The sequence below is a fragment of the Spea bombifrons genome, chromosome 2 (assembly GCF_027358695.1).
Source record: "Spea bombifrons isolate aSpeBom1 chromosome 2, aSpeBom1.2.pri, whole genome shotgun sequence".
In the NCBI taxonomy this organism is placed as follows: domain Eukaryota; kingdom Metazoa; phylum Chordata; class Amphibia; order Anura; family Pelobatidae; genus Spea; species Spea bombifrons.
In genome coordinates this window covers 141,800,833-141,808,332 of record NC_071088.1, presented here as the reverse complement: position 1 = coordinate 141,808,332, position 7,500 = coordinate 141,800,833, and the positions used below count along the sequence as shown (strand labels likewise).

Here is a 7,500-nt window from a genome sequence, read left to right as displayed (position 1 = left end):
TCATCAAAGCTTTAAACCCTTATTTGAACCTTCTCACCTTCTCTGTCCTGTCCCAGGGCTTATAATTCTTTCTGTCTGACGACAAGCAGCAGCAGCAGCAGCAGCAGCAGCAGCAGCAGCAGCAGCAGCAGCAACAGCAGCAGCAGCAACAGCAGCAGCAGCAACAGCAACAGAATAAGAGAAGTAAAATAAAAAACTTTCACACCTGCGGCCATACCACCCTGAAAGCGCCTGATCTTGGAAGCTAAGCAGGGTTGGGCCTGGTTAGTACCTGGATGGGAGACCGCCTGGGAATACCAGGTGTTGTAGGCTTTTTCTTGTCTCACAGTCCGGGGAGAGCTTTTTGCCATGTGTTTCTTGCTCATCATCAAAGCTTTAAACCCTTATTTGAACCTTCTCACCTTCTCTGTCCTGTCCCAGGGCTTATAATTCTTTCTGTCTGACGACAAGCAGCAGCAGCAGCAGCAGCAGCAGCAGCAGCAGCAGCAGCAGCAACAGCAGCAGCAGCAGCAGCAACAGCAGCAACAGCAGCAGCAACAGCAGCAGCAACAGCAACAGAATAAGAGAAGTAAAATAAAAAACTTTCACACCTGCGGCCATACCACCCTGAAAGCGCCTGATCTCGGAAGCTAAGCAGGGTTGGGCCTGGTTAGTACCTGGATGGGAGACCGCCTGGGAATACCAGGTGTTGTAGGCTTTTAATTTTTTCTCACAGTCCGGGGAGAGCTTTTTGCCATGTGTTTCTTGCTCATCATCAAAGCTTTAAACCCTTATTTGAACCTTCTCACCTTCTCTGTCCTGTCCCAGGGCTTATAATTCTTTTTGTCTGACGACAAGCAGCAGCAGCAGCAGCAGCAGCAGCAGCAGCAGCAACAGAATAAGAGAAGTAAAATAAAAAACTTTCACACCTGCGGCCATACCACCCTGAAAGCGCCCGATCTCGTCTGATCTTGGAAGCTAAGCAGGGTTGGGCCTGGTTAGTACCTGGATGGGAGACCGCCTGGGAATACCAGGTGTTGTAGGCTTTTAATTTTTTCTCACAGTCCGGGGAGAGCTTTTTGCCATGTGTTTCTTGCTCATCATCAAAGCTTTAAACCCTTATTTGAACCTTCTCACCTTCTCTGTCCTGTCCCAGGGCTTATAATTCTTTCTGTCTGACGACAAGCAGCAGCAGCAGCAGCAGCAGCAGCAGCAGCAGCAGCAGCAGCAGCAGCAGCAGCAGCAGCAGCAGCAGCAGCAGCAGCAGCAGCAGCAGCAGCAGCAGCAGCAGCAACAGAATAAGAGAAGTAAAATAAAAAACTTTCACACCTGCGGCCATACCACCCTGAAAGCGCCTGATTTCGGAAGCTAAGCAGCGTTGGGCCTGGTTAGTACCTGGATGGGAGACCGCCTGGGAATACCAGGTGTTGTAGGCTTTTAATTTTTTCTCACAGTCCGGGGAGAGCTTTTTGCCATGTGTTTCTTGCTCATCATCAAAGCTTTAAACCCTTATTTGAACCTTCTCACCTTCTCTGTCCTGTCCCAGGGCTTATAATTCTTTCTGTCTGACGACAAGCAGCAGCAGCAGCAGCAGCAGCAGCAGCAGCAACAGCAACAGAATAAGAGAAGTAAAATAAAAAACTTTCACACCTGCGGCCATACCACCCTGAAAGCGCCCGATCTCATCTGATCTCGGAAGCTAAGCAGGGTTGGGCCTGGTTAGTACCTGGATGGGAGACCGCCTGGGAATACCAGGTGTTGTAGGCTTTTAATTTTTTCTCACAGTCCGGGGAGAGCTTTTTGCCATGTGTTTCTTGCTCATCATCAAAGCTTTAAACCCTTATTTGAACCTTCTCACCTTCTCTGTCCTGTCCCAGGGCTTATAATTCTTTCTGTCTGACGACAAGCAGCAGCAGCAGCAGCAGCAGCAGCAGCAGCAGCAGCAGCAGCAGCAGCAGCAGCAGCAGCAGCAACAGAATAAGAGAAGTAAAATAAAAAACTTTCACACCTGCGGCCATACCACCCTGAAAGCGCCCGATCTCGTCTGATCTTGGAAGCTAAGCAGGGTTGGGCCTGGTTAGTACCTGGATGGGAGACCGCCTGGGAATACCAGGTGTTGTAGGCTTTTTCTTGTCTCACAGTCCGGGGAGAGCTTTTTGCCATGTGTTTCTTGCTCATCATCAAAGCTTTAAACCCTTATTTGAACCTTCTCACCTTCTCTGTCCTGTCCCAGGGCTTATAATTCTTTCTGTCTGACGACAAGCAGCAGCAGCAGCAGCAGCAGCAGCAGCAGCAGCAGCAGCAGCAGCAGCAGCAGCAGCAGCAGCAGCAGCAACAGAATAAGAGAAGTAAAATAAAAACTTTCACACCTGCGGCCATACCACCCTGAAAGCGCCCGATCTCGTCTGATCTCGGAAGCTAAGCAGGGTTGGGCCTGGTTAGTACCTGGATGGGAGACTGCCTGGGAATACCAGGTGTTGTAGGCTTTTAATTTTTTCTCACAGTCCGGGGAGAGCTTTTTGCCATGTGTTTCTTGCTCATCATCAAAGCTTTAAACCCTTATTTGAACCTTCTCACCTTCTCTGTCCTGTCCCAGGGCTTATAATTCTTTCTGTCTGACGACAAGCAGCAGCAGCAGCAGCAGCAGCAGCAGCAGCAGCAGCAGCAGCAGCAGCAGCAGCAGCAGCAGCAGCAGCAGCAGCAGCAGCAGCAGCAGCAGCAACAGAATAAGAGAAGTAAAATAAAAAACTTTCACACCTACGGCCATACCACCCTGAAAGCGCCTGATCTTGGAAGCTAAGCAGGGTTGGGCCTGGTTAGTACCTGGATGGGAGACCGCCTGGGAATACCAGGTGTTGTAGGCTTTTTCTTGTCTCACAGTCCGGGGAGAGCTTTTTGCCATGTGTTTCTTGCTCATCATCAAAGCTTTAAACCCTTATTTGAACCTTCTCACCTTCTCTGTCCTGTCCCAGGGCTTATAGTTCTTTCTGTCTGACGACAAGCAGCAGCAGCAGCAGCAGCAGCAGCAGCAGCAGCAGCAGCAGCAGCAGCAACAGAATAAGAGAAGTAAAATAAAAAACTTTCACACCTGCGGCCATACCACCCTGAAAGCGCCCGATCTCGTCTGATCTCGGAAGCTAAGCAGGGTTGGGCCTGGTTAGTACCTGGATGGGAGACCGCCTGGGAATACCAGGTGTAGTAGGCTTTTAATTTTTTCTCACAGTCCGGGGAGAGCTTTTTGCCATGTGTTTCTTGCTCATCATCAAAGCTTTAAACCCTTATTTGAACCTTCTCACCTTCTCTGTCCTGTCCCAGGGCTTATAATTCTTTCTGTCTGACGACAAGCAGCAGCAGCAGCAGCAGCAGCAGCAGCAGCAGCAGCAGCAGCAACAGAATAAGAGAAGTAAAATAAAAAACTTACACACCTGCAGCCATACCACCCTGAAAGCGCCCGATCTCGTCTGATCTCGGAAGCTAAGCAGCGTTGGGCCTGGTTAGTACCTGGATGGGAGACCGCCTGGGAATACCAGGTGTTGTAGGCTTTTAATTTTTTCTCACAGTCCGGGGAGAGCTTTTTGCCATGTGTTTCTTGCTCATCATCAAAGCTTTAAACCCTTATTTGAACCTTCTCACCTTCTCTGTCCTGTCCCAGGGCTTATAATTCTTTCTGTCTGACGACAAGCAGCAGCAGCAGCAGCAGCAGCAGCAACAGCAACAGCAACAGAATAAGAGAAGTAAAATAAAAAACTTTCACACCTGCGGCCATACCACCCTGAAAGCGCCTGATCTCGGAAGCTAAGCAGGGTTGGGCCTGGTTAGTACCTGGATGGGAGACCGCCTGGGAATACCAGGTGTTGTAGGCTTTTAATTTTTTCTCACAGTCCGGGGAGAGCTTTTTGCCATGTGTTTCTTGCTCATCATCAAAGCTTTAAACCCTTATTTGAACCTTCTCACCTTCTCTGTCCTGTCCCAGGGCTTATAATTCTTTCTGTCTGACGACAAGCAGCAGCAGCAGCAGCAGCAGCAGCAGCAGCAGCAGCAGCAGCAGCAGCAGCAGCAGCAGCAACAGAATAAGAGAAGTAAAATAAAAAACTTACACACCTGCGGCCATACCACCCTGAAAGCGCCCGATCTCGTCTGATCTCGGAAGCTAAGCAGCGTTGGGCCTGGTTAGTACCTGGATGGGAGACCGCCTGGGAATACCAGGTGTTGTAGGCTTTTAATTTTTTCTCACAGTCCGGGGAGAGCTTTTTGCCATGTGTTTCTTGCTCATCATCAAAGCTTTAAACCCTTATTTGAACCTTCTCACCTTCTCTGTCCTGTCCCAGGGCTTATAATTCTTTCTGTCTGACGACAAGCAGCAGCAGCAGCAGCAGCAGCAGCAGCAGCAGCAGCAGCAGCAGCAGCAGCAGCAGCAGCAGCAGCAGCAGCAGCAACAGCAACAGAATAAGAGAAGTAAAATAAAAAACTTTCACACCTGCGGCCATACCACCCTGAAAGCGCCTGATCTCGGAAGCTAAGCAGGGTTGGGCCTGGTTAGTACCTGGATGGGAGACCGCCTGGGAATACCAGGTGTTGTAGGCTTTTAATTTTTTCTCACAGTCCGGGGAGAGCTTTTTGCCATGTGTTTCTTGCTCATCATCAAAGCTTTAAACCCTTATTTGAACCTTCTCACCTTCTCTGTCCTGTCCCAGGGCTTATAATTCTTTCTGTCTGACGACAAGCAGCAGCAGCAGCAGCAGCAGCAGCAGCAGCAGCAGCAGCAGCAGCAGCAACAGCAACAGAATAAGAGAAGTAAAATAAAAAACTTTCACACCTGCGGCCATACCACCCTGAAAGCGCCCGATCTCGTCTGATCTTGGAAGCTACGCAGGGTTGGGCCTGGTTAGTACCTGTATGGGAGACCGCCTGGGAATACCAGGTGTTGTAGGCTTTTAATTTTTTCTCACAGTCCGGGGAGAGCTTTTTGCCATGTGTTTCTTGCTCATCATCAAAGCTTTAAACCCTTATTTGAACCTTCTCACCTTCTCTGTCCTGTCCCAGGGCTTATAATTCTTTTTGTCTGACGACAAGCAGCAGCAGCAGCAGCAGCAGCAGCAGCAGCAACAGAATAAGAGAAGTAAAATAAAAAACTTTCACACCTGCGGCCACACCACCCTGAAAGCGCCTGATCTCGTCTGATCTCGGAAGCTAAGCAGGGTTGGGCCTGGTTAGTACCTGGATGGGAGACCGCCTGGGAATACCAGGTGTTGTAGGCTTTTAATTTTTTCTCACAGTCCGGGGAGAGCTTTTTGCCATGTGTTTCTTGCTCATCATCAAAGCTTTAAACCCTTATTTGAACCTTCTCACCTTCTCTGTCCTGTCCCAGGGCTTATAATTCTTTCTGTCTGACGACAAGCAGCAGCAGCAGCAGCAGCAGCAGCAGCAGCAGCAGCAGCAGCAGCAGCAGCAGCAGCAGCAGCAGCAGCAGCAGCAGCAGCAGCAGCAGCAGCAGCAGCAGCAGCAGCAGCAGCAGCAGCAGCAGCAGCAGCAGCAACAGAATAAGAGAAGTAAAATAAAAAACCTTCACACCTGCGGCCATACCACCCTGAAAGCGCCTGATCTCGGAAGCTAAGCAGCGTTGGGCCTGGTTAGTACCTGGATGGGAGACCGCCTGGGAATACCAGGTGTTGTAGGCTTTTAATTTTTTCTCACAGTCCGGGGAGAGCTTTTTGCCATGTGTTTCTTGCTCATCATCAAAGCTTTAAACCCTTATTTGAACCTTCTCACCTTCTCTGTCCTGTCCCAGGGCTTATAATTCTTTCTGTCTGACGACAAGCAGCAGCAGCAGCAGCAGCAGCAGCAGCAGCAGCAGCAGCAGCAGCAGAATAAGAGAAGTAAAATAAAAAACTTTCACACCTGCGGCCATACCACCCTGAAAGCGCCCGATCTCGTCTGATCTCGGAAGCTAAGCAGGGTTGGGCCTGGTTAGTACCTGGATGGGAGACCGCCTGGGAATACCAGGTGTTGTAGGCTTTTTCTTGTCTCACAGTCCGGGGAGAGCTTTTTGCCATGTGTTTCTTGCTCATCATCAAAGCTTTAAACCCTTATTTGAACCTTCTCACCTTCTCTGTCCTGTCCCAGGGCTTATAATTCTTTCTGTCTGACGACAAGCAGCAGCAGCAGCAGCAGCAGCAGCAGCAGCAGCAGCAGCAGCAGCAGCAGCAGCAGCAGCAGCAGCAGCAGCAGCAGCAGCAGCAGCAGCAGCAGCAACAGAATAAGAGAAGTAAAATAAAAAACTTTCACACCTGCAGCCATACCACCCTGAAAGCGCCCGATCTCGTCTGATCTCGGAAGCTAAGCAGGGTTGGGCCTGGTTAGTACCTGGATGGGAGACCGCCTGGGAATACCAGGTGTTGTAGGCTTTTAATTTTTTCTCACAGTCCGGGGAGAGCTTTTTGCCATGTGTTTCTTGCTCATCATCAAAGCTTTAAACCCTTATTTGAACCTTCTCACCTTCTCTGTCCTGTCCCAGGGCTTATAATTCTTTCTGTCTGACGACAAGCAGCAGCAGCAGCAGCAGCAGCAGCAGCAGCAGCAGCAGCAGCAGCAGCAGCAGCAGCAGCAACAGAATAAGAGAAGTAAAATAAAAAACTTTCACACCTGCAGCCATACCACCCTGAAAGCGCCCGATCTCGTCTGATCTCGGAAGCTAAGCAGGGTTGGGCCTGGTTAGTACCTGGATGGGAGACCGCCTGGGAATACCAGGTGTTGTAGGCTTTTAATTTTTTCTCACAGTCCGGGGAGAGCTTTTTGCCATGTGTTTCTTGCTCATCATCAAAGCTTTAAACCCTTATTTGAACCTTCTCACCTTCTCTGTCCTGTCCCAGGGCTTATAATTCTTTCTGTCTGACGACAAGCAGCAGCAGCAGCAGCAGCAGCAGCAGCAGCAGCAGCAGCAACAGCAGCAGCAGCAACAGCAGCAGCAGCAACAGCAGCAGCAGCAACAGCAGCAGCAGCAACAGCAGCAGCAGCAACAGCAGCAGCAGCAACAGCAGCAGCAACAGCAACAGAATAAGAGAAGTAAAATAAAAAACTTTCACACCTGCAGCCATACCACCCTGAAAGCGCCTGATCTCGGAAGCTAAGCAGGGTTGGGCCTGGTTAGTACCTGGATGGGAGACCGCCTGGGAATACCAGGTGTTGTAGGCTTTTAATTTTTTCTCACAGTCCGGGGAGAGCTTTTTGCCATGTGTTTCTTGCTCATCATCAAAGCTTTAAACCCTTATTTGAACCTTCTCACCTTCTCTGTCCTGTCCCAGGGCTTATAATTCTTTTTGTCTGACGACAAGCAGCAGCAGCAGCAGCAGCAGCAGCAGCAGCAGCAGCAGCAACAGAATAAGAGAAGTAAAATAAAAAACTTTCACACCTGCGGCCACACCACCCTGAAAGCGCCCGATCTCGTCTGATCTCGAAAGCTAAGCAGGGTTGGGCCTGGTTAGTACCTGGATGGGAGACCGCCTGGGAATACCAGGTGTTGTA

General features: G+C 49.9%; 13 non-coding genes and 8 pseudogenes across 13 annotated transcripts in view; all 21 read left to right on the top strand.

The window, feature by feature from the left end:
• Positions 1–203: 203 nt before the first annotated feature.
• On the top strand, positions 204–312 carry LOC128480384 (uncharacterized; annotated as a pseudogene).
• A 276-nt stretch (positions 313–588) lies between these two features.
• Positions 589–697, top strand: LOC128479759 (uncharacterized; annotated as a pseudogene).
• Positions 698–906: 209 nt separating this feature from the next.
• LOC128477547 (5S ribosomal RNA) lies at positions 907–1,025 on the top strand. The gene has a single exon (XR_008348513.1). It is a non-coding gene; the product is annotated as a 5S ribosomal RNA (ribosomal RNA).
• Positions 1,026–1,306: 281 nt separating this feature from the next.
• LOC128480594 (uncharacterized) lies at positions 1,307–1,415 on the top strand (annotated as a pseudogene).
• A 212-nt stretch (positions 1,416–1,627) lies between these two features.
• Positions 1,628–1,746, top strand: LOC128476178 (5S ribosomal RNA). The gene has a single exon (XR_008347199.1). It is a non-coding gene; the product is annotated as a 5S ribosomal RNA (ribosomal RNA).
• Positions 1,747–1,985: 239 nt separating this feature from the next.
• Positions 1,986–2,104, top strand: LOC128477546 (5S ribosomal RNA). The gene has a single exon (XR_008348512.1). It is a non-coding gene; the product is annotated as a 5S ribosomal RNA (ribosomal RNA).
• Positions 2,105–2,346: 242 nt separating this feature from the next.
• LOC128477410 (5S ribosomal RNA) lies at positions 2,347–2,465 on the top strand. Its single transcript, XR_008348385.1, has one exon. It is a non-coding gene; the product is annotated as a 5S ribosomal RNA (ribosomal RNA).
• A 269-nt stretch (positions 2,466–2,734) lies between these two features.
• Positions 2,735–2,843, top strand: LOC128480214 (uncharacterized; annotated as a pseudogene).
• Positions 2,844–3,065: 222 nt separating this feature from the next.
• Positions 3,066–3,184, top strand: LOC128477987 (5S ribosomal RNA). The gene has a single exon (XR_008348931.1). It is a non-coding gene; the product is annotated as a 5S ribosomal RNA (ribosomal RNA).
• A 218-nt stretch (positions 3,185–3,402) lies between these two features.
• LOC128478278 (5S ribosomal RNA) lies at positions 3,403–3,521 on the top strand. The gene has a single exon (XR_008349206.1). It is a non-coding gene; the product is annotated as a 5S ribosomal RNA (ribosomal RNA).
• A 212-nt stretch (positions 3,522–3,733) lies between these two features.
• Positions 3,734–3,842, top strand: LOC128479758 (uncharacterized; annotated as a pseudogene).
• A 236-nt stretch (positions 3,843–4,078) lies between these two features.
• Positions 4,079–4,197, top strand: LOC128478145 (5S ribosomal RNA). The gene has a single exon (XR_008349080.1). It is a non-coding gene; the product is annotated as a 5S ribosomal RNA (ribosomal RNA).
• A 257-nt stretch (positions 4,198–4,454) lies between these two features.
• Positions 4,455–4,563, top strand: LOC128479757 (uncharacterized; annotated as a pseudogene).
• A 230-nt stretch (positions 4,564–4,793) lies between these two features.
• LOC128479343 (5S ribosomal RNA) lies at positions 4,794–4,912 on the top strand. The gene has a single exon (XR_008350226.1). It is a non-coding gene; the product is annotated as a 5S ribosomal RNA (ribosomal RNA).
• Positions 4,913–5,118: 206 nt separating this feature from the next.
• Positions 5,119–5,237, top strand: LOC128478299 (5S ribosomal RNA). The gene has a single exon (XR_008349225.1). It is a non-coding gene; the product is annotated as a 5S ribosomal RNA (ribosomal RNA).
• Positions 5,238–5,548: 311 nt separating this feature from the next.
• On the top strand, positions 5,549–5,657 carry LOC128480501 (uncharacterized; annotated as a pseudogene).
• Positions 5,658–5,875: 218 nt separating this feature from the next.
• LOC128478387 (5S ribosomal RNA) lies at positions 5,876–5,994 on the top strand. The gene has a single exon (XR_008349308.1). It is a non-coding gene; the product is annotated as a 5S ribosomal RNA (ribosomal RNA).
• A 270-nt stretch (positions 5,995–6,264) lies between these two features.
• Positions 6,265–6,383, top strand: LOC128476652 (5S ribosomal RNA). Its single transcript, XR_008347655.1, has one exon. It is a non-coding gene; the product is annotated as a 5S ribosomal RNA (ribosomal RNA).
• Positions 6,384–6,619: 236 nt separating this feature from the next.
• LOC128476651 (5S ribosomal RNA) lies at positions 6,620–6,738 on the top strand. The gene has a single exon (XR_008347654.1). It is a non-coding gene; the product is annotated as a 5S ribosomal RNA (ribosomal RNA).
• A 323-nt stretch (positions 6,739–7,061) lies between these two features.
• LOC128480108 (uncharacterized) lies at positions 7,062–7,170 on the top strand (annotated as a pseudogene).
• Positions 7,171–7,385: 215 nt separating this feature from the next.
• LOC128478435 (5S ribosomal RNA) overlaps positions 7,386–7,500 on the top strand; it is a 119-nt gene continuing 4 nt past the window's right edge. The window contains exon 1 of the ribosomal RNA XR_008349353.1: positions 7,386–7,500. This exon is cut by the window's right edge and continues 4 nt beyond it. This is a non-coding gene — a ribosomal RNA (5S ribosomal RNA).